We start from the raw sequence: 25,231 nt of genomic DNA on the forward strand, positions 1-25,231 counted from the left end.
AACATGCGAATTATTGTTGCTTTATGCACTCAAAACTGAGCCAAAATTCTTTCTGCAGCCATGAGTTGGATTAATTTCCTCAGCCAGTGACTGTGGAAACCCTATGGAAAGAAATCCCAAGCAACAGTTTCATTTCAAAGATGAACACCACCTCCCTTTTCACCTCTTAACCCCACCTAACTACAGTGTCATTTCAAGGGTTTCTGGGTTAAAAGCTCAGGCAATGATGATTGCTCTACAAGAGAAGCCTCGGGCCTCATAGCCCAGTGGGGAGTGTCCAAGAGCTCCTTGGCCAGGGAAGTTCTGTCCTCCACATGAGGTGCCTGAGCTTTGCCCTGACAGTGGAAAGAGGGGCAGAGTACCTCCAGCAGCAGGAGGGGTTGGGACAGCCAGCCCTCCAATTGTTTGTGGTCACTGGTGAAGGCAGGAAAGGTCACAGGTTTTGAGAAAACAGTGAAACTTGTGCGAAGCAGCACAGGGAAAAGAGGAGGCATAAACCTACCTTTCTGCAAAGCACAGCACGGCTGACTTTGCTCCAGCCCGCAGTCCTTTTAATCTAGATAAGAGTGCTGCCCTAGCATGACCTACAAGCCGAAGAATTAGTTAATTTTCCCCTCTGATTAATAGCTTGTGTAAAATTAGTAGGAAGGAAAAAAAGAGGTGCTAGTTAACCACCACATCTTTCTTGGCGGGAGGATGTAAACGCTGAAGGCAGAGATAATATTACCTCCCTTGGGCATCAGACGCTTGGTGGTTTGGAGCACATGCCTTTGATAATCAACATCAGTATCTCTTTCATGTCACTGAACAGAAAATAGGGCCTCTTCAAAGAGACTAACTCAGAAAAGAAATTGTTAAACAGGCCTGACTGGGTTGAGCAATGCTGAAAATTAAGTACCCTGGAGGGGCAGGATTAGAAGTGAGGTCAGCACCCTCACTCAGGGCAAGGGAATACATTAATGGCCCTCTGTGCTGCCTCTGAAGTTGGGATGGCTGTCACTGAATATTCCTGCAGACCTCTCTTTCTCTCTCTCCATATGCTGACCTGATGATTAGCATTCTGCCTTCTTGTCACAAAATACATGAATTAGTCGGTGGCCAGGAGATCGCTGGCCTAAGCTTTTGAACTGATACAGAGCTTCAATTACACAGCCTCACTGAGAATTTTTTTTTTAATCCTGACTTTTTCATAATGTTAATCCGTTGGTAGATACTTTATCTAAGACACCAAGGCATTCAGCAAATGCACATGAAAGAACGAGGCTTTGTTCCTTTGCCACCCGGACTCTTGTTTAGTGTGTGCTTCAAATAAGGGAATTACATTCTAATGACTCACAGTTTTATTTGCCTTAACCCTTCTGGAGACAAATGATTTGCTGTACACTGATGGCATCATTTCTCTCTTGGACGATAACTAACACAGAATCCACCTTTCAGCAAAAACACCTTTAGAAAAGCACATCTGGCTTTAGTCTGGGAATTTCAAAGGCTCTTCATAAAACTGAACTCTGGGTAACAACGAGCTTTGTTACTGGACACCTTGCACAACCCTACCTTTCTGGATTGGCAAAGCTCTGTCACAAGTGCTGCAGAGAGTGAGGAGAGGAGGATGTGCTTGAAAGTGTGTTTCCACTGTGTAGCTGAGCCAGCACCTGCTGGACAGCATGGAGGCAGAGAGCCCCGAGAGCTGCACACTGGGACACAGGCTGTGCTAGGCCAGCCTGGACAGGAAGCGATGCTGTAACCTGCATGCTGCTCACAGGTCCATTGTAGAAATTCAAAGATACCACCTAATGAGAGCAAAAGGAAACAAGATGTTTTATTTAGGTGACTTAAGGTACAGGCTTTCCAGCCTATATTCCTTGAGACCAGATTCTTTGCCTAAAACCATTTTTGTGTATGGTTCTTATTAAAAACGGTTTCATTTCTGTCCAGTATAAACATGTATAAACCAATTAAATACTGCCTACACAAGCCAAGAAACTTAGCCAAGAACTTTGCTAGCAAGCTCAGAACATAAGCCCACATGCTGCTGGTTGAGTTTGGATTCGGGTAAAGACAGCACCTGAGAGTTTGTCACTGCCTGCAGAAGTCCAGCCATACACTTCTTGAACCCAGTGCCAGCAATTTGCTCACTTGTTGAGGTGATAATGAAAAATTGGAACACTTGAGAGCAAATCTTCCTCTGTCCACAGCTTACTGATAGCTTAAACTGCTAAGCACATTCTGTCTACACAAATACATAATTTCTTTTCATTTCCATTTATTTGCAGGAGCAGCTTCTTACGTTTTTAAATCTTAGAGAGCTTCACAAAGATTTCAACGTCCAGACCTCAAACCTTGGTATAAAGAGGACCTTAAGGACAGAAGTTGACATGTTTCCAAATAACAGCAAGCTGAGGTCCCAAGAGGCTCACAAATTCTGTTTTGTTTCTGGTCAAGAAAGAGCCGAGTCTGGAAAGCAGGGTCCTCCTGTGGCTGCATGAAAATGCCATATACGCAAATAAAACGTGTTTCCTGTGTGCCCAGCCAATGAGAATGCCAAGGAAAACAGGAGAGATTAAAACTTTATCTCCAACAGCAGACTGCCTTCCCATAGCTTCTGCTTCACCGCTGGGAATTAAATAACACTGGGGAGGAATCTAGTGAGTGGTCCAGTGCACACCAAATATGTCCAAGCTTGGCCCTAAACCAGTTTCACCCAGACTGTACAGGGAGTCTACCAGTACCCAAGAACAGCAGCAATCTCCACAGAAGGCCTAGGGAATCAGGGAACAAGAAAACATTTATGGTAGTACTTCCTTGTCCCAGTCCAAAACTCGGCACAAAGCAGTTGATCCCTACAGGTCCATACTGATCCCTACAATTCTTTAATACATGCTTCCTTTCACAGAAATAACATGTTTTTGGCAAGGTCCTCTCTCCAAAGGATCATAGGATCATAGAATCATAGAATCATAGAATGGTTTGGGTTGGAAGGGACCTTTAAGATCATCTAGTTCCAACCCCCTGCTACATGCAGGGACACCTCCCTTTAGAGCAGGTTGCTCAAAGCCCTGTCCAACCTGGTCTTGAATGCCTCAAAGCATCCACAGCCTCTCTGGGCAACATGTTTCAGTGTCTTACTACCCTCAAAGTAAAAATTTCTTCCTTCTATCTAGTCTTTAACTACCCTGTTCCAGTTTAATTTTACAATGAAATTTCACAGTACCTTTTTTAGGAAGGTATCAGTCACCAAGGTTTTTCAGTAGTAGTAGTAGTAGTTGTTGTAGTTTTAATGTGAGCTTTATTTTGTTTTTGTTTAATTCTTTTTCTTTTGGGAGGAGAAAACTAAGGGGTGATGCAGTTAAGCATCTGTTTGAGGCCAGAGTGGAATCATAAACAGATCAATCCCAAGTTTCCAGTGTGTGCCATCCCACGCTCATTATCCCATGATAAAACTCAGGAAGTCTCACAGCTGAAGCTTGGATACAATATTAAATTATATAGCATGGATGAAGTTTATTACCTATGTTAATTACCTAGTCCTGCTTCAAATTCCACTCTCAATTCAATGGAATCTAGTTCACCGGAATCCATATAGGCGGTCAACAGAGGTCTATAGCTTTTGTATGTCTCTTTTTTTTCCTTTTTTTTTTTTTTTTTTTTGAATATTTCTCGTGTACACCTAATGCAGCCTCAATGCAAGATTTTGTGCTTCATTTATGCTTTTTAATAGCTGGTATTGATATTGACTAGTAACTACAAATCAGCAAATTTCATTAAAAATAAACTCTCACTATTGTTTGTTTAGCTGAGAGACTTTTTGTTGTAAATACTGAAGAGCAATGATGACAGCCTGCTCAACAAACTGTCTTTCCATTTTTTTTCCTGCAGTGAGTAAACAGATACACCACTATTTGCTGCTTTCTTTGATCTTTGGTTATAGCAAAAGACACAGCTTTAGGGTGACAATTCAGATGCAATCATTAAGGTTGGAAAAGACCTCTAAGGTCATCAAGTCCAAATCTCAAGCCATCCACACCATGCTCACTAAACATGTCCCTCAGTGCCACATCTACACACTTCTTGAACACTTCCAGGAACAGTGACTCCAGAGCCTCTCCGGAAAGCCTGTTCCAATCCATTACCACTATTTCTGAGAAGAATTTTTTTTTAAATCCTATCTGATATATGCTTGGAACAGTAGCATTGTTGCAACAGTACTAAATTGAACAATGCAATTAAGAGAGGGCTTGATTGTTCAAAGTCAATCTGACTAAACCCCAAATATGCAGACTTAGCAACAAATATGTAGATATTACCAGTGTTATATATAAGGACAGGTCAAGAGTTTTTTAAGTTTTCATTTTAAGGAGGTAAATTCGTAGAACTCCAAGATACCTTCCCCTTCATGGAGCACTTGTTACTGCAAAAAATGCCTGCTTTGTTAAAAGCTCCCTGTTGACAATGACAAGTCTGAATAAACAGTCAGCTGGCACATTAGTTTCCATTAGCTCAAATTTACGTGCCTTGTCATGCTCTTCCAGCTTTCATTTGTCACTAAGCTATGCAAAAGATCAGCAAACACTATTTCCCTTCAAACTTTCCCCAGGTTTCTTTTGTAGAAGAGGGAAAAAGGAAAGAAAAAAAAATGGGGGGGACAGTGGTGGGAGAGGACAGAATCATCAGCTCTTCTGCAGAGCACTCTAGCTCTGCATGGAAGATCCAGCTGAAGTCTTTCATCCTGAGATCAAGAGACCAGTGCTGAGCAGCAGCAGTCTGGAGCCAGAGCCCTGGAGCAAAAAGCAGCCAGATGGGGGGCTGTTTCAGTAGCACGTAGCTGGTCAGAGTCTCTGTGCTACTGATGGATCTGCAGATCCATCCAGGAATTGTCAGAAGTCATTTGTTTTCATTTTTTGCTGACCCTAACAATATATAGAACTTTCTTTGCGAATGCTGGGATACTGGGTGCTTACTCATGCTCTGCACAGGTATAGGACAGCTGAAAGACTGGGTATGTGGGGTAACTTCAGGTGTGCACAGACAGCATGAACATACAAACACAAACACAGGGAAGAACGAGTATTTAAGAATTTTGGCATAAAACCCACATGAAGAAAAGCCAGTCTTCTCAGCAGCATATTCATAAATGAGCTCCAGAGACCAACCCTCACATAACACGAACCTTGCGCTGTGGCTGCATTCTCAGCACCTGGAGAGAAACGATAGGACACCCTGCTATAACTTCCCAGCACAAACACTGCCCTGGGCTCAGTCTGGTTCTAGTTTTGTGATGTGCAAGGAGTCAAAGTAACCTCAGCTTCATTGAAACTCCCCACTTGCTATTAAAAAGCCAGCAGGGATTGACAGGAATAGCAGAAACCAGATGGGAAAGCACCAGGATTGGGGACAGTGGGGCTGCAGATCCAAAGGTCAGTGCTACCCTGCAGGGAGTGCCTGAGCAGCATGCTGTGATTCCAGCCCTGGGGCGGTGTCTGCTACAAGGGGCATCTGCCCATGAGAGCACCTGGAAGTCAGGCTGAGCTGGTTTGTTTTTATGAGGAGGGGATGGGGGTTACGAAGCAGAGCAGAGAGGGAAAAGCAGATGGTGAGCTGTTTTCATGGCCCTGTCTGCTCAATAGTGGCTCTCTAAGAGGGCAGCCAGCTCCCTGCAGTGCCTCTCTGGCCTGCTCATGAGGAGTGCAGCGGACAGAAATGCAGTGCTGCCACTGGCATCAAAGCGTCCATCCAAACCCCGATGAAACAGCTGGCTCCCTGCAAAGAGTGAGAACCATGCATCCTAGTCCTCAGGGGCATACTGCCCCAGCAGGGAATGCTAGGAAATCCCAAGATAAATTTGTGAAAGTAGCCTTCAAGCAGGATACGGTGCTGCAGCCTCATCCTTAGATGTTATGGCCTCTGAGCGGGATGAATATCAACACAGGGGGTGGTGGACCTTTGTCATGCAGCAGGAATGTTAACATCCTCCAGATTTAAACATCTGAAGAGCAGTTCATGTTCTGAAATTAATTTTTCATATGTACATCATGAGGTCCTAATAAAATCATTAAAAAAATAAAAATAAAATTGTCTTTGTTGTCCTCCTAATAGGACTCCGCTGGCATTTCTCATTGCTGTTGTCTGTAGACAACAAGGTTGTTTTAAAAGTTATGGTATCAGCCTCACAAAATGAAAGGAATTAAAAAGACAAAAACAAAATGTCAAAACATCAAAACAGAAAGGATATTCTTGTCTATAAGGAGGAAAAAATAAAAAGGAAGGAAGAAGAAATAGGAATGCACCAAGAAGCAATATAAAAAGAAGCAGGGACTTTTGATGTTTTCTTTTCCCTCCTCCTTCATTCTTGGCTGAATTATAGGGCGTAGCATAGCATTTTCAAAGCATCTTTTACAAACTTTATTTAGTTCAGTGATTCACATTTCCCGAGCAAGGTTAACCAAAGGGAGGGATATTTCTCCCCTGCCCCCGGTTATTCCCCAACTTTCAGCTAAATTGTATCACATTGTTAAAAATAATTGTCAGAAAGAAACATTTCCTGATCTCTTCCAATTGCATTGTTTTCCTCAACAATGTGCAGGATGGTTCATTGCTAATTTTAGCGAGAGTTTTTTTATTGCTTTGCACAATCTGAAGCCTCTTGCATAACACAGATGCACATCGTTAAGACAGAGGACTTCGTGTTCTGGTGTGTGATGACCATGTCTCCATCCAAACACTTCCAGTTTGCAAAAGCAAGAAGTTATGTAAATAAGTCAACTGACTTTCTCTCTTAGACAAAGTAAATCACTTCCCAGGAGAAACTAGAACTAAGCTCAGATGCAGAAGGCATCAAAGCTTATTGGGAGTTCCATGCCTGCACAGACATTGCCTCAGTCTCTATGCTCTAGCAACCCAAAGAGATGAGCACCAGCCATGTCACAGCTCCAGCATAGTGGAAAAAAATACATTGGTGATGGGGGCAACCCTATGCTCAGTTAAAGCAACAACAAGTGGAGTGGATGAGGCAGAGTGGTTAAAGTAGCTAGTTGGGATCATCAGCAATAAGAGAGAAGGTCTGAAAAATCCAGTATCTTTTCAAAGAGTATCTGAGTACTGGAAAAAAAAAAATATCACCATTGGAAAATTTTACTCTGTCCTGTTTCCATTTCACTTACTACAAGAAAAGCTCCAGTAGAAACAGCTGTAAGGTCAGATTTGTTTGAAGGGAACAGAGAGGAGAACTTCTGGTTTCTTTCCAAAATGCCGTTTGTTTAAGATTCACAAAGGGTCAGGAAGAACAAATTGCAATGGATACTCTTCCTGTGTAGCCAAACATATTTCCAAGCAGAAACACAGTGTTATGAAGAACAAACAAGTAAATATGAAGGAAGCTGAAGAAAACCCCAACCCTAAAACCTGACTGCTGAATGGTATCACTCTAACACATGCTCAGGGAATAAAACTACTTCTAAAGCAATGTGGGGGGAAAAAAATGTCAGCTATGAGATAGATGAGTGCAGAGGGTCACTTAGGAGATAGTTACATATCAGAATGAGCATCCTAGCGCTGACTGAAACTCTGCCAGCGTGGCTTAGTTTTGATCATCTGTTGCAATCCCTTGTACAACACAGGAAATCGTGTATCAGTCAGAAAACCCATAGCTCTGCTGGAGAACGCCGAAGGCACACGGTAATATGTGCCATCTGTTACCCATAGGATGTGAGGAGGTGTGTTTAGGTCCTTCATCTCTACTCTGTATGTTTGAAAAGCAGCATGTTTAGCTGCTTGGATGTTTTTATTCCTACATGTCTTCCCCCAGACACATATATGCAGCTCCATTTCATGAAATAATAGAGAAAAATGGATGACCTGGAGGATGCTAGTCTACATGAATATTAAATCACAAATATCATACTCATTTCTGTGGGCTTAAGCCACCACTAGATATTTAGAACATTCTACATTTAACTAAAGTTAATAAGAGATTTAAAGACAGTGACCTTGTAAAAGGAAAACACCTACTGGATAGATCTATGTTATAGTTTATTGATGTCCCAAGTCCTAAGGAAGACCAAAAGCTGTATCTCCAGAGGACACTGTTTGTTTACCCGTAACTAATCCTGACCTGCATTTTGACCTGGGTCAACAGAGGCTTTCAGGAGTCCTGCCTGCACAGTCAGATCCCTCTGCTCAGACACTGGAAGATAGACACAGGCTGTCTGTCCTATTCTCCCCCAGTACTGGGAGCCATGGCTTCAGAGCCAGATTTCTCCATCCTACTGCCAATAAAGTAGCAACCATCTTGCTGAACTTTCAGGTAATGAAGCTGCACTTTTCTCTAATTGCTACGATCAGTGGCAGTTTATGTTAATCAAATAACAAAAATATAAAGTGATGGGCTGCCAGAGGATGCAAAAGCATTTTACCCTCAGTTGTGTCTGGTATGTTTTTGTGCACAGTTCAGCTTAACATTAAAAAGGGCAAATCATGACCCATCATCTCCATAGCCAGTCTGATGCTGGATCTCTGAAGTAATAAACTGAGAACTAATGCCACTTAGGAGATTTCTGCTGTACTTTAGTGAGCACTGAAGATATTATCATCTTTACTCACTCCACTTCCCAATACTTTGAGAAAAAGTCAGGCCAGTTGCTGGGTATAGGTGCATGACAAATCTGCTCATGCCTTGGTTTTCTTCCACAATTCAAATCATCACTCAGAAGTACAGCCTGGAGCACAGTTCACCCACCATGAAATCTGCCATGCATCACAGGGTGTTTTTTTGCATGCCAAGTCTCAATGCAGGGAAAAGACTGCGGCACCACATCACAGTCTGGGAGGTAGGAGGGAGTTCAGGGTTCGTTCAGGGCCGAATCATAGGAATCATCATGATCCACAGGCTATGGCAACCCAGGCCATTACCACCTTCTCCATCATCATTTAGGAATGATGGATGTGAAATATCATTGTAGAGTTTCATAAACCTGACTCCTTGCCTGTCTTCACCTTAACCCTGGGGAATAATCCTACGGAATGGAATAATATTTCAGCATGTAGGCAAAATACAATGCAGCCACCTGACTTTTCATTCATAATTTGAATGAAAACTATCAGTATCTCAACTTCTCGATAACTGGACAAGCATATAATCCTTCATTTTGAAAGACTACTTACTATTTTCTTCACTCCCTGAAATTTTCTGTCAACACTGATAACCTTTACCCAGGATGAGAACTATTAGAAAGCATTAAAATTGTTTTCACTTGGCAGTAATCAATTTATTTTTTTAAGACCTCATACAACCCAAGTGAGTCTCCTTCCATTACTTTCTCTCAGCAAAAACTAGTAAAGTTTTCCAGACAGAAAACAGTTTTACCCCGAGGAAAAAGGCATTTGCATTAAATTTATGTATCCCAAAGAGAATTCAAGGGCAGACAAGCAGCACTATACAGAAAACAGGGAAATAATATTGACATTGATGATACATATTCTCTTAGAGTTGCAAACCTGCTGGAAAAAAAATAAAATAACAACAACAAAAAAACCGACATAGAATGGGATGGAAATTTTGCTGGCTGTCAATCTAGTGGAGTCACAGTGATGGTATGATCCATGAAGACCTTACTTTAGGAAAAATCCAGAAGCTTTTTCCTGTCCTGATATGTAAGTATTATGGCTTTCCCTTGCCTCCTCCTTGCTTTAAATTAGGCACATATACTTCCAACTGCCACAATGAGTGGAAAATACTTTTTCATTCCAAAGTACACAGCTGTGTGCAAATATTCCCATTAAAGCCCCACTCTAACATCTAACTTCCCCACAGTCTTGTAGGCTGATGCACGGAACCCATTCTAGACAGCAAAACCTAACGAGAAAGTGCTCCCATAACATGCTCTCCCAGGTAGGAGAGCCCAGTAACTGCATGAACTTTGAACTTAAAAATGCATGATCGACCAGAAGATGCTGTTGCTTCTAACATAGCCCATCCCCACACAGCAGCAAGTACACGTAGCCCCAGTGGGCACAAGCTGCAGGGGCAGGTGGACAGTTGCTATTTTAGATCAGTTATTGACTTCCCATAATAGTATGCTCATTTCCCTGCCCCCATGGGCATGGCAAGCAACTTCAGATGAAGACAGGCTATTCTGTGGGCTGTGTATTTAAAGATGTGAGCTTCCTCAGAAACTGAATGAAGATCTTGCATGGTAGTGGCATCCATCTGAGTGGGTGGCTTTGATGTTCAACTTCAGCTGGTGTGAGTCCCAGCTGGGAGCAGGGCAGGTGGCTCTGGGCAGGAAGGGGATAGTCCCTGCTGGATCCCAGGGCTCCCAGAGAGATAAATGATTATTTTGCATCCAAACTTGCATCCAAAGTAGCACTCTGATTTTTCTCCTCTCCCTGACTTTGTTTTTTTAATGTATAGACACTTTCAGAGCAATAGGTATGCAGTTTAAGTAATTCCCCTTATGTCAATTGCACCTACAGCTCTGGTGTTTTGGTCATCCTGCCTCACTGTGATAAAACTGAGAGGTGATTTACACACAGGAACAGGTCACTAAGGGAAAAAAATGTGTCATTCAGTAACCTAATTCAGTGAAGAACTGAAGTGTATGTTTAAATGCCAGCTTGCTTTATTTACTTGTAGAAAAAGGGCACGAGCTTAAGTGTACAACTTGGTCATACAGCAGTGTAACAAGTGTTATGGGACCTCAAAGAAAAGAGTCAAAAGTAAGGCTCAGATTAAAAAGGCCTATCAGCAAAGGGCCTGATGAGAAAATGAGGGCTGCCATGCCTAAACACACAGATCTAGTCAACTTTATCTTAACAGGACAAAGACCCCTTTCTCTGAGGCCAAGATACTCTGTCTTTAATCTTTTTCCATATTCCTCATGCTTATCACTTACGTATCGTAAAGATGTCTTTATCATATCTTTCTTTTATTGAAGTGCTCTGAGTAATGCTAGCCAATATCAGTAGTGATGGCCTAAAAATAACATTAGCATCACACCAGGATCTTGCAGGCCACACAGCACCATCCCACTTGTACCTCTCATATGGGTCACTCCAGCTTTCTCAGAAAAGGCAACGAAGAACAAGACTCTTCAATTAAATGATATTTGGAGATTCATTTCTCTTAGGGAGTGAGAGCCTGAGTGAGTCCTTCTTTGTTTTACACTAATCACACAGTTTAATTGACTCAGATATCATGCAAGCAGGTAGGGGGATGAGAGGGAGAAACATAAATTGACTCAGAACCCCTGCCAAACAGAAAGCAAATATTGGCCACTTCTGAAGTACTATACATTTTTCAAATGTTTGAGTCTAAGGAAACAGTGAAAATAATTAGTTTTTATCACATATTCAGTAATAATGAAATTAAAAATCATGCTAGCAGGTATGTGTATATGAATACGTATAGACAGAAATATATGCACATCAAAAATATTGAGACATATCAGCCATGTGAAAGATGGGACCTATAGCTTAACAACAAAAAAAATTCCCATAAAAGGCACTGATAGCCAACCAGCCGAGTTATTATAGACAGTCGGTATGTCTATGGGACACAATGATAATAAGGACACTTCGTAGTCCTAAAGGAAATAACAATTGTGGGAAATCATTTTAACTGTGCTCAGAAGAATTACAAAATCATGGTTTCGTGTCATTCTTCAACAGACTAATGATTTCCCATAAATTATAACAGATTTCAAGGGGAAAACAATTAATGGTCACAGAATCAAAGACATATGAAAGCGATCAGATTTAAAGTGACAGTGTTCATTTTAAAGCAGCTGCTTTTAATTAGCTTCTTCTAGAGACCACTAAACCCCCACACTGGAGAGATCTTCTATGCACAAGGAGCTTGTAAAGTTACGATCTACAACAGCAAAACTCTTTGTAAACTGGCTGAATGCTTGTTAGAAGAATGAAATTGTTAAACAATCCGAAGATGGTATTTCTGTCTTTTACTATCATAGTTAACTGCTGAAGAAAAGCCGAAACATGATGATATTCTTATTGCAAGCACTCTCAGCACAAACATCAGTCTAAAACCGTGCCTCAGCTACTGAAGGGCAAAGCTCTGCATTACTTACTTTGCATGAGAATTTTCCCTTTTCTAACTTAACATCTCAGTTTCAGTTTTTTATTAACACTGTCAAGCAGACAGGTACTAATAAAAGGACTTTTTCAGTATGTTGGTTTGTCAGTCTTTTATGCACGTACTGAAATATCTAGCAACTTATTTGTGCATGTACATGTCTAGACAGGTGACTGAACAAAATGTCCTTGGATTCATAAAATATGTCACAGATTATTATGTTTCTCTGTAGAGACTTAAGAAACCAAGACAAAAATATTAATAAATTTTACCAGATGCTGAGAATTACTCTGATTTTGAACATGTTCAAGCAAGATAGAAAAAAAACATCTGACCTGCTCTTGATCAATCACTTTTACAAAACACTTCAGCCAGGCAATTCAGATGCATATGCTCTTGACTTTTTTGAGCAGTTACAAATCAAAACATGTGCAGAGCTGAAATGCAGTCAGTTATGTAGTGGTTAACAAAATGTACTGGACTGGAATCTCTTCAACAGATCTTTTTAAGACTTCTGTACAAGTTTGCTTTGGATGTATTTGAAGTTCATTTTTATCCGTGATCAAAACTGCCAGTAAATTTGCTTGACTCCTGTGGCTTTCAGTGTTTCAGAATCTGTTAATGACACTGGGATCTGAACACCTACTTATGTTAGTGAGAAAAATCGCTTATAAAAATAATATTAAAAAAAATAATAAAACCCAGGATGCACCTGAATATATGCTATTCAGATTCACTTTATTTGCAATGGAATCATGAAATGGCTTGGTTGGAATGGACCTCAAAGATTATCTATTTCCAACCCCAGCTGTTGGTAGGGCTGCCAAACACCAAATCAGCAGCCCACAGCCCCACTCAACTGGACCTTGGGCAACTCCAGTGATGGGGCACCCACAGCTTCTTAGGGATGTTCAGAATTTTTAATCATCAAGGTGCACATCATCGCTAAACAAAAGGTATTTCTATTTCCACAGATCTCAAATTTCTGGGGCATTTGATCTAAACCCAGGCATCCAGAGGCAAACACATACTTTCAGTGTCCCTTATCCAAATGATAAGCTTGTTGGCCCAGCAAAGGTTCTGATACTCCAATGGCATTCCCATGTTCCATAAGGATTTTGAAGCCTCAGATTTGACTCTCTAAGCCATACCTTCTATCTGAAAAATCTCAGCTATAAGTTGTAGCAACAGCGCACCATTTAAGGATAGGTGAGATAAGGAAACAAAATGAATAACACAGGGTGAAAAATCTCTGATCTATCTATCATAAATCCTAGGTGTTACATCCTAGAAAGGAAAAGAGCGTTTTGTAAAATACCTTTGGAACATCTGTCAATAAATAAATGAGTAGGATCCTTTCATGTGACTGATAAGTGGCCTTTTTCTCCCCCCTTGATTCATTCCCTTAAAACTTGTCTGCCCAGTACATGAACAAGCTGAGCAAGTATCCAGAAGACCATACACTGCCTAAAAGTTTATTGTAAATTTTGTTGCCAATTGGATTTCACATGGGCACACTCAAAATACAGACACAGTATAGTGGCCTTATCTTCAACCAGAAGATTTCATCCTATCTTCACATCTACAGACTTGGCGTTGTGAGGTGGACCTTCACCAATTCTAATCAAATTATTGTGCCCCTTGCACCCTGAGATGCTTATTAGGAAAAATATGATTTTTCATGGCTGCTGCAGAAGTATCTCTGCCAGCCCAGCAGCTCTTTGGGAGCCTGTCTCATGGATGCTCCATCTCCCAGCTGGGTTCCTTACTCAGGATGGAAAGTGTCCTCTATGGAGCCCAGAGAAAGAGATAAACTTACCAGCTGTCTCTTGGTAATGATGGAGAGGAAGATGGAGGCAGCTATCAGCACCTGCAAGCAGATCCTTAGGACCTGGGTATATGACACTGATGGAGATCTGTGATGGTCAGCAACACAGTCCTTAATGTCAGAAATCAGAAAGTAACCCACCTCTCTGAGCATGAATCTTGGCTAATACTCTGTGATCTGCTGCAGTATATTTGCAAAAGTTGCTCACACTTTCTGTGCCCCAGTTCATCCTTCTGCTAAACCAGGATAAAATTCCTCTCTTAACAATTACCACAGGAGAGTAGTATTCCAGAAAAATATCAAGATATTAACTGAGTTTATAAATAATTTTGATATTCCCCCATGAAAGTTCCCTGTAAGTATAAAGTTTTATTATTATTTCAGCTGCTCTCTTCTACAGCGTTATTGCCAAAAAAGGCTTTAGAAAAGCTTCACATTAGCCGTAATACTTTTCTTGTTGATGACTAGCAAAACATTATACTTCACACATATGGGACACAAGTGCTGGGTTTCAGTTTACCACACTAACATTTAAGAACCAAAGCAAGTATCTGTCTGTGTCTAGCTCAGGCTTGAAGTATCTTCCTCACTTGGAGAACGCATTCTGGGGACAATCCGGCTCTGCTTGTTTGCAACTTGCATGTCTTCAAGTACAATTTATGGAGAGACTAACCTGAGGTCAGTTATTATTACTGTCTTGAAGAAATGATTGTAAACTGGGAATAACTCCTGCTTTAATCATCTCACTTGCTCTACAAAGCAAATGGAAATAGTTTGCAGTGAAAAATGTGCCTTCCAGTGCAAGCATCCAATGTCAAAAAAAGCATTGTGAGATTAAAAGTGATAGATTTCAGCTGTTGCTCCATAAGTAGTCAATGTTTCTTCTCTTCTGGAAAGTCAGTACTCCCTCTTCAGGGGGAACTGAGGTAGACAAAATAAGAATCAGTACAAGAGACTTAACAAGACTACAGTCAGGGCTGTGATTCTCTCTGTAAGAGATGTTTAACATCTCGTTCACTATCCGCAACTGTCACATGTGGGTTGTTCCCAAAATGGCCATTGTTAATCTGTGCTGGGATGTGCTAGAGGAAAGTGCACTGAAATGACTTGATTATGTGTATGTAGAATGACCTCACTGCAACACTAATCTCAAATGCAACGTAAACTAAGAGGGATCAACCAATCTTTAATAGAAAGCAGAAGGAGGAATTTTAGAGCAACTTGTGCCATTCTACTGGGAGAGTATCCATAAGCTGTGGTTAGAAACAAAAGATTATTGCATGGATTTACTAGTATTTCTCAAAAACATCAGAAGGAAAACCCAGAACTACAAGAATGACAGGGTCAGTCTCGAACTTCAGTACACAGATTGCTGCATGGATTAATGAAAATAAGTCTACAGATATTGTGGCAAAATTCCCTACATATATTCCTAACATCTAATGTGTAAGCACCTGAAAAAGACTCAAAAGTGGAAACTGCCATTCTGTTTTGGTCAGGAGAGTGGGATTTCCAATACAAAAGCTTTCCTTTGCTTTGAAATGGAGGAGGTGTTTAGTGTGATGACCTTTTAATATTTTCTCTACTTGGCAATCTTATCACTTTCCCACAGTTTAATAAAACCATTTAAGGGCCAGATTTCAGACCCAGTCACGCTGTGCTCTTCCCTCTCCCATCCCACAGGGCTGGAAAGAAGATACGCCATGTACCCAGCTGGGACTGAGGACAGTTCAGACACGGATAACAGAACCCACACAGGGGTTAGTCAGAGTCTGGACTTCAGACAGAAAAAACACATAACATTCTCCCACCCCCTCCTGCTGTCACAGTCACCACAGCTTGGGTCACAATGACATCTCTCCGTGTATGCCTCCGTGAGTCTATTGAAAGCCTTGCTGCATGAAGCTGTTCCTCCTAGCAATCTGTTTTTTGTAATGTGTAAACTCAGAGCAAGTAAATTGCTCAGAACTACCACTCCTAAAAGTATTCACAGTCTAAAGTCTCTGAATGGATCAAAGGTTTGGAAGATTACTTCTGAAAACCAGTCACCTTCTGAGCAATATAAGCAGGACCCTTCTCAGTTTGTACTACCGTTTTGTGTGTTTTTCACTGTTGTTGTTATGTTGCTGTGGGTTTTTTTCCCCCTTTAATTCTCAATTTTCCTAAACAGAATTGTAGACTACAAGCAATGCTTTATGTTTATGTTTGTTTAAAGCTATCTGCTTATCAATGACATTAGCTTTGCTGCTGGTAATCTGGGGGCAAAGTGCACCAGGACAACTTATTTTTCTTCTCTGTTTCAGACACAGCCTAGCTAAACGTGCTGCTCTGAGCATGGCACAGACAGGTAGAATGAGTTAGAAAAGGACCCATACCTTGAGGAACAGCACCCTGCCCCTTCTCTTCCTCCTCTCACCAAAAGGTTGTCGTGCTAGGGAGGACAATTGCTACAGCCTCGTGGACTTGCAAATGGGAAAGGGCTTTCCTCACCGAGCTGCTCCAAAGTAGTAAGGACAGGAAAGGAAGGCAGGAGAAACCTGGGAACAGCAATGCAGAGATGGTGGTTTGTGGCTTGGATCTTGAGCTTGTTCTCTTGATCCTTAAGTGCCTTTCACTGAAGTCATCTGGATTGCCCCAAATACCCACTGACAGATAAAATTAGATTCTGGCCCAAGATACCTTTCTGCTTGCTTTTAGTTCTATCACATCAATCAGCAGGGAAAGAAATAGCCACATTCAGATTTTTATAATTATATCATTACCTCCAAGAGTCTGTTTAAGCTCAGACACCTGCAGCCCAGCTGACTCATGCCATACTGCTCCCTAGAAACTTGTGATGGGATGTCATTGCCTGTGCAGAGCTTTGCAGCCTTACCCTTAGTCCCTGCATCCACAGCTGTCACACCTACAGTTTGTCCTCTACTACCAAGAAATATAAATGCCATCTGAAGTCAGGTCCTTTACATGCTCAAGATTAATAGCGTGTCTCTTCAAGTCACATCCGCTGGCTTTTTCATTTTGTATGTAGTGTAAAGATATCCCCAAGGCCAGATTCTGCCACCCTCACTTAAACTGAGTAATAAATGAATACCCCATGGGTGAAAGTGAGGCTATTTGAGGAATAAGGAACAGATTTTAATGACTTGCAAAGTATGAGCTTAGGGTAGTACAGAAAGTGAAAAACTGGGGATGAATAAAAATTGGATCTTTTACACCAGAAAAAAACTATCTGCTATTAACCAACAAGCAGTTTATGTTGGTGGAATACAAGAGCAGGTAGACAGTGGGTTTGCATGCTAGGCTGGTTTCCCAGAAAAGAAATTAGTTTCCTAAACATTCACATGACATCACTTAACAACTAAATATAGCATGCAAGACTCTGATGGTAGCTAGCAGTAAAACCTTGCTTTGAGAAAAAGAGGAATGGAAGGAGGAACAAAAAAATGCCAATACAAAGCCTGGCACATTTTTTTGTTATGATATCACCATACCAGTTTCCAGTAGCACAAAATAAGCCTGTTGCTAACTCACTGCAAGTCAAGGGAACATGTCCCTTCCAAGAATTGAACATAAAGGCTCAGGGTACAAAGCCTTCATCCACACCTTGGGAGTTGATGGTTGGAGACTTTGGGAGTGCAGCTGTTCACCATGTTAAGGAGCATGCCAAAAACAGCCTGATGTAGGCATTTTTATGCCTACAATACTCAAAAATGTATGTTGAGTGGCTGAGTCTTTAGCCTGGCGAATGACAGCTTTGCATTCACGCTAAACTCCCTGAAGTAGCAAGTGCTTACCATCCCAATGAAAGCCCATGTCATTGAGCTATCCAGATCAGACAGCAATAGCCATACTGCACATCCATCTTCAACACACTTGGGCAGGTGACGATTCAGCCCCAAACAGCTTCTGATGTTGTATTCAACCTGCCTCAGCATTTCCATCAGCAATGTGAGAAGCCACAACTTCTGGCTGAAGAAATGTGGAACCATTTTAAATGACAGTCATCATATTTTTATGTCAAAAGCAAGCAGCCAAGTTAACCAGAGAACAACCCAAGCTTACTTTTGCCTTTGCTGCAAAAGTATTTTATTTTTTGACAGTCTGGGTCAACTTAAAGGCAAAACCTGAGCTCCCTGGTTTTGACTGACATTACTGCCAATCCAAGGCAGTAAGCAAACTGATCATTTTATACCCAAGGAATTCAGATCTGTCTCATTATCCCAAATTTTATTGCATGCCAAAAAAAAAAAAAAAAAAAAAAAGGATTCAGACTGCTGTCTGCTCAGACACCTTCAGAGTGCTTTGAGCTAACTGGAGACAGAAACAGCAGGCTGCAGACATCTTTGGGAAAGATCAGGAAGTATGCTATTTATACAAAAGGCAGTGCTGAAGGGAAGAACAGTGGCAGGATGAGAGAAATGGATGGTATCCTGCTGCTAATGACTGAGCAAAGGGGATAAACATGATGGCATGCTGAACGGATTTGAAGTGTATGTCTGTATGTCTGCCTAGCAGATGCCCCAAAATATAGGGAACGGACATTTTTGATGATGTAGAGAAAGAGGTATGGCAGTAGGAAGAGGATTTGACTGTGTTCCAAGCAGTAATTGGATGCCCCATCAGGCTCAGTCACACATTATCCAGAAGAAGAATTATGAGCTACTTACTCAAGGATGAAGAGAAAAAGAGTAGTAGTGATCCAGAAGACTGATCCCATTGCCTGAAAACAGAGGCACCATGCTTAACAAGTGCATATCTGCGGACAAAAAACCCTTTGTGTGAGCTTCACCAGAGTAATACAAAGTACTGCTATGTACATATAGATAGATAGATATAGCATCAATATTTTACTTTCACTGCACATTTGCAGTGAGAGGCAGAACCTATATCACTGAAGCCAGGCATCAGACTGACTATAGCTTTGATCAAAGATGAACAACATCAACAGGCCTCTGAGGCACCATGGACATAGACTGGCAGATTCTGCTTTAAGCCAGTTTTGCTTAACTCTATACCCTCAGCAGTAGTTTGCCTGGGAGTCTAACAGAAGCATACCTCTTGAAAATTAATACTTATTGTCCTCAGTCTATTAGCAGTCTTACAGGAGAACATGAATTAGAAATTCTGTGGAGAAAGTCATAAGGGTCCTAGATTATTTTACAAGTACTTTTTCTCAAAGTTTAGATCTTCAATTACTGACTTTCAGTGAAAAAAAAAAAAAACACGAATATCTGCATTACTTCAGAAATACGTTTTTTGTTTTTAAAGTTGGGATCTGCCAAGGAACACTAAGGAAATATCAGAACTCATTGAACAAATTTAACTTTGTAGAGGAAACAGAAGCAGTGAAAGATTGGTTGAGATAATAACAGTACTGACTTCATTTCTGCAGCTGGGGTTCTGGACTGTGAAATCTCTCCCAGCTTTCCTGAATCATATCATTAGAGACAAAGTGATCTGTTTATACTTCTGTGATCCAGATAGGAAACAGTGAAAAAAACTCAAGCTTAACTAAAGAAAGAAAAATATTGAATTTTCAAACTATGTTTAATGTAGTTGTGGCCTACAATATTGTTGCATGACTAACAAACCAGTACTTTGATCCATTCTGTAAGACTAGTTACATTCTAAGCCCTATTAATGCATCCCTGTGCTGGAAGAACATACAGATTTGGAAATCCTTATCTTATGTGATGCCACATGAGAGTCAGTAGGGTACTTTATCAGCAGCAGCAGCCCTCCCTAGCTTCCAGCCCTAGCTTCCTAGCTTCCTCCCTAGCAGCTTGCCAGGCCCTGCAAGTGCTCTGCCACTGCAGAGCTGCCTCTAACTACCATCCCTGAATGTGTTTAAAAACTGTTTGGATGTGGTGCTCAGGGACATGTTTTAGCAGAGGGTTGTTAGAGTTAGGATTATGGTTATGGTATGGTTAAATTGCGGTTGGACATGATGATCTTTAAGGTCTTTTCCAACCTGAGCAATTCTATGATTCTACTGCCCTAGGGCCAGGATCCTTGGCTCAGCTCTACTTCAGAATCCTAAACCAAAAGAGCTCTTGGCAGCAGAGGTGGCTCATCCATGTGCAGAGCAGGGGCAGGTGTGCACATAGACCTCAGCACTAAGCCATTGGAGGCTTTCTAAAATAAAAATAGAATCAAGTTCTCTAGAAACCTATTAAGAATTGCATGCCAGCACCCTGTAAAAAGCCAAATCTTTCATCATTTAAATCCTATGTACACAGTTGTGGTTTAAGTGGGCAAGCAGCTAAGTACCAAAAAGCCTTTCACTCACTCCCCCACTCCCAGTGGGATGGGGGAAAAGAATTTTAAAAAAGGGGGGAAGAACTTGTAGGTTGAGATAAAAACTATTTACAAACACAGAAAAAGGAAGAGAGAAATAACAGCAATGATAATTATATATATATATGTGCACACAAAACAAGTGTGCATAGATAACAACACTCACCACTTGCCAACCAGTGTTCAAGCAGTCCCCAAGCAGCAACTAACCCCTAGCCATCTTCTCACCATTGTATAGTTTTTTTCACACGATGCCAGCTGCCCTTGTTCTGTCTCCTTCCAGTTCATGGTGGCACAGACCCCAATCCCCTCACCACCACCACCCTCCCCTGCTGGCAGGACAGTATGAGAAGCTGTGAAACTGAAATGTCCTTGGCTCCATATAGCACTGATCAGCAGTGACTAAAACACAAGTGTGTTATCAACACTGTTTTTCTCCTAAAGCCAAAACATAATACCAGACACTTTGAAGAAAATCACTTGTGTTCCAGCTGAAACCTGGAGATTGCAGGAACCACTATCCTATAGATATTAAAAGTTACAGTACATTTTAAAGGCTCAGAATGTGTGATATAACTCTACTTTACAGTAATGTTTATATAGCAAGTACCAACATTGATAAGCTAATATTGTAGTGACAAAGCTAACAATGTCCTGCCAATCATATACTTTCAAGGCACTTCTCTAAAACACCATTCCACAATAGAAAAATACTTTAAAGGAAACAAACTACTCCCACCAGAAGAAGATGTGCCATCCCAAAAGATAAATGATGACTGATTAAAAGATCCAATTTATCAGGATTGCACATGGAAACTACCTCTCTCTCCTAGATTTTATACCCATAGATCTGAAAAAAATAACAGGAAAAGGAAACAAGCTACAGCTGACTATTTAAATTCATCGTTAGGAATTCAAACAATCAAGTTATATGTCTACTTTTATAGCTATCCTATCTTTATAGATATGAACTGGTTTTTATTCAGCTAAACTTTCCCACATGTGAAATGCTTTTTATCAACTACTATACAATAATGATGTTTGCTTTGAAATAGCCTGAGCAAACTCCATATTGGGGCTTTTCTATGCAGACATTTTATCTTTAATAGTGCCAAGCTTTTGTAGCAAATAATGATGAAGTCTACTTAAAATACAAGTTATCAATGAAAACTTTAAATTTAAACCAGTTGAAACCTATGTAGTTGAACAATGTATGTTTATTTTATATTGAGGAATTTAAGATGGGAGAGGTGGAAGAGATCCTACCTTGTACAGATTACAAAATTACTGCGTGTTCCTCTAATTTTGTTTATTTTCATGTGCTACTCATAATCTCCAGTTCCAATACAACCTGGAACAAGACCTCACCTCCTCTGCTACAGAGAACTTACTCCTATGCCTCCTACATGGTGTTCTTCCCATCTTTACAGCATAGAGAGACTGTACGGCTACAAGGGTCTTGGTATAGAGAACAGCTCTACAATGTAATCTAGATTCTTAGAGAATGCTCTTCTACTGAGCAAAAGGCTGGCAAACTTCAGAGCATGTTGGAAACCCATCTTGTTTTCTTCATACAATCACCAGTGTTTTGGTGAAAGACCTCCAAGATCATTTACAGTCCAACTGTCCACTTACCATCAACACAACTCCACTAAACCATGTTCCTTAGTAGCACATCTAAATGCTTCCTCTCCAGGGACAATGACTCCACGCAACCTCCCTGGGCAGCCTATTCCAGCACCTGACCACTCTTTCAGAGAAGAATTTTTTTCCTAATAGTCAACCTGAATCTTCCCTGGTGATGATAGGCCATTCCCTATCATCCTATTGCTAGTTACCTGGGAGAAGAGGCCAAACTCCATCTTGCTACAGCTTCCTTTCAGGTTACTGTAGAAAGCCATAAGGTCTCCCCTCATTCTTCTCCAGACAGAACAATCCCAGTTCCCCAGCCACTCCCCATAAGACTTGTGATCCAGACCCCTCACAGCTTTGTTGCCCTTCTCTGGACACGTGCCAGGGCATCAATGTCTTTCTTGTAGTGAGGTGCCCAGTACTGAACATAGCACTCAAGGTGCAGCCTCACCAGGGCTGAGTACAGAGGGACACACCTGGACACACTGCTGGTTCGTGTTTAGCTGAGCATTGACCAGCATCCCCAGCTTCTTCTGCACAGTCTTCCAGCCACTTTGCCCTTAGTCTGTAGCATTGCCTGGGGTTGTTGTGGTCAAAGTGCAGGACTCAGCTCTTGGCCATGTTGAACCTCATCCCATGGACCTCAGCCCAGCTATCCAGTCTGTCCAGATCCTTCTGAAGTGCCTCCTACCCCCAGGCAGGTCAACACTTCCTCCCAGGTTGGTATCATCTGCGGACTTACTGAGGGTGCACTCAATCCCCTCATCCAGGACATCAGTAAAGATATGAAAAAATACAAGCCCAATTCTTGTTCCATTTTTCTTCAAAGCAATGGTTCTGAGTACATTGTTAACCTGATGTTCCTGCTTCTAATTCTCAGCTGAAGATGATCTTGGATGAATGCAAAAGTTTGCATATTATATTGGCTTCCTCTTTGTCAGTTTTCTCCACTGTTCTAATGGGAAAAGCTTTCCTCTGGACTGCAGCTCGCATAAAGGTCTTTGAAGGGATTCAGGATGGTGTTGTATGCTACTAACAATTAGTTACGAGTAGTGTAAATTAGCGGTGACTCCACATTACAACAGGAATTGATCCATTACTGAATTACAACAGAGACTTCCTAGAAAGTTTGTAAATGACATTAATACATTGCTAACCATTAAAAATACTTCTACTACAGGCCCAGATAATTTCTAACACAGCCAATTTCAGCACTAAAGTAACTCTGGACACAAAAAATGCCAATGTTCACAGTGTGAATGTATCCTAAATGTATCCTAAAGTTCCTAGTGATGGTCAGGTCACTAAAACCACTTGCCTAGGGGAAATGTTTTCCCCTCAAGTGAGCTGGGCATTCTCAGTCAGACTTCAAAGAGTTTTTGCTTTCAATTAGCAATACTGCAATAGCTATGTGGATAGCTTTCTGTGTCATAGAGTATTTTGCAGTTGTCCATTGCAGATGGTACAAACTCCTCCAGGCTGTTCTCCATGTGGTAGGGAACCTCCACAGAAGAGGGCAGTCAATGACCTGATTCCAATCTTGCATTGCAGACAGTGCAGAAGTCTAAATTAACCTCCTACTGTAGAGCAAGCTTCAGAAAACTCCCATGCATCTATTGTGCATTAGTTCCTGGTAGAATTAATCTGAGTACAGCATCCTTGCTTAACATACTTTGTGTATTTCCACTTCTGTTTCCTGAAGCACATACTTAATTCTTATCTCCCTTGGATGCTGTGGAGACGACTCTTGGAACAGCTCCTAAAGCTGGTGCGTCACTGCTAATATTGCTTATTTTCTTTTCATAGGTGTGGAGACAGCCACAGGGGATCCATAGTTCTGTGTCTGTCTCCAGCACTGTCTCTTTTGCATGTGTAGCCTGTGTTGCCAAAAATGATGGCAAGAGACCAATCCCACTCCAGTACCAGCCAATAAACAGATAATTTCATACTCACCACCAGCCTCAACTAGCCAGAAGCTTTTGTCAGTCCTCCTAATTCTGTTAGAAATACCTTTTTCTTTTTTTTAATACAAGAAAAAAAAAACAGTATAGTCAGTTTCCCCTGACTATACAGGAAAGCTGCTACTTTAAGGTATAGAAATTAAATCTGCTCCCTTACACCCAGCTCATTTCATGAAAGTCCAGCTCATTAGGAGTGTTTTGCAGAGGCTAATTTTCAAGAACTGAGTTCTGCTGGGCATTAGCTGAGAACTCTGGCAAACCAAGGGCAGAAGGGGAGAAATCATTAGTCTTTCATGGGCTAGAAAGTGTATTTATGGCCTTGAGAATGTTTAGAATAAAAGCTACTTCCAGAAACGACAACATAAGCCTACAGAAATTTTACTGAAATTCAAATGCAGCAATCAGATGTGATGCTTTGATCTTTAATGGGAGGAGGAGAGCGTTCCTTAAATGGAAGACAGCACTGCTATACAACTGCACAGCCTCAAACTGCAGCTCAAACCATGCTGGGAGTTGGCATTAATCCAGAAATACCCCTTGCTCTCCCAGGAAAAAGGTTTTTGCAACAGCTACTGTTGTTATATATCCAGAGGCTATAACAGCACAGCCTTAATGGGGTACACACAGCCCTGCAATTCCTTTATTCACCATTGTGCAACAAGGTTCACATCTATAAAGGGGTTCAGAAAAAACATGTTCAGCCATGGTGACGCTGCCCTGCCTCCTCTTCTGAAAAGCAGCATGAGCTACTTGCAACACCCATCCATAGAGCTATACTAAGGCTTAGTCTTCTGAATAATGTTCCAGATGTGAATTCTCATCAGCTTACATCAACAGCTCTTTCCTTCACGTTTCCCCACACGCCTTGCTCTCTAGCCTTTTAACTAACGAGCAGGTTGGCTAGCAATTTATTACAGGCTAGCATTTTATCACCTGGCTTCCACCCTCAATTCGTTAGCATATACCTAACGAAGCACTAGGAGTCCCTTTGAAAGGTCAGTCCTTTGGATAAGAGGCTTCCTGAGACAAATAAATTTAGGAGGGACAGCTGGAGCCACAGCAGCTGGAGCTGTTGAATAAAAAATGTTGATTCATGCCATGTAGGGAAAATTACAATCCCAGGAAGTGTTTTATGCATGTACATCATTGTTTTCTGATAAAGACTTATTTTATTTAAACTCTTTTTTTTTTTTTTTTTTAACATAAGCTGAACTCAGTTGCCATTTTCAGATGGCTCCAAAATCAAAGATATTTTGATCTGCAGTTTAGATCAGCTCTCTTTGCATACAACTCTTATGCCACCTTCTTTCCTTGTAAGATAAGAAATCTGTAGCTGTTGCTAATATGGAAAACATACTGGGACTACAGCTCAAAGTTTTAAAGCAGTGTTTTATCTGTCTGAAAAACAAAATTCATCAAGCCTAGAAC

At 41.2% G+C, this 25,231-nt stretch overlaps 1 long non-coding RNA gene across 1 annotated transcript in view; it reads right to left on the reverse strand.

Annotated features, from left to right (window-relative positions):
* Window positions 1-1,619: 1,619 nt before the first annotated feature.
* Window positions 1,620-25,231, reverse strand: part of LOC149918542 (uncharacterized) — a 41,991-nt gene continuing 18,379 nt past the window's right edge. The window contains exon 4 of the long non-coding RNA XR_016465553.1: window positions 1,620-1,790. This is a non-coding gene — a long non-coding RNA (uncharacterized LOC149918542). The remainder of the gene's footprint in view (window positions 1,791-25,231) is intronic.

This window comes from Phasianus colchicus, chromosome 3, assembly GCF_987193195.1.
Source record: "Phasianus colchicus chromosome 3, bPhaCol1.hap1.1, whole genome shotgun sequence".
NCBI classification, from domain to species: Eukaryota; Metazoa; Chordata; class Aves; order Galliformes; family Phasianidae; genus Phasianus; species Phasianus colchicus.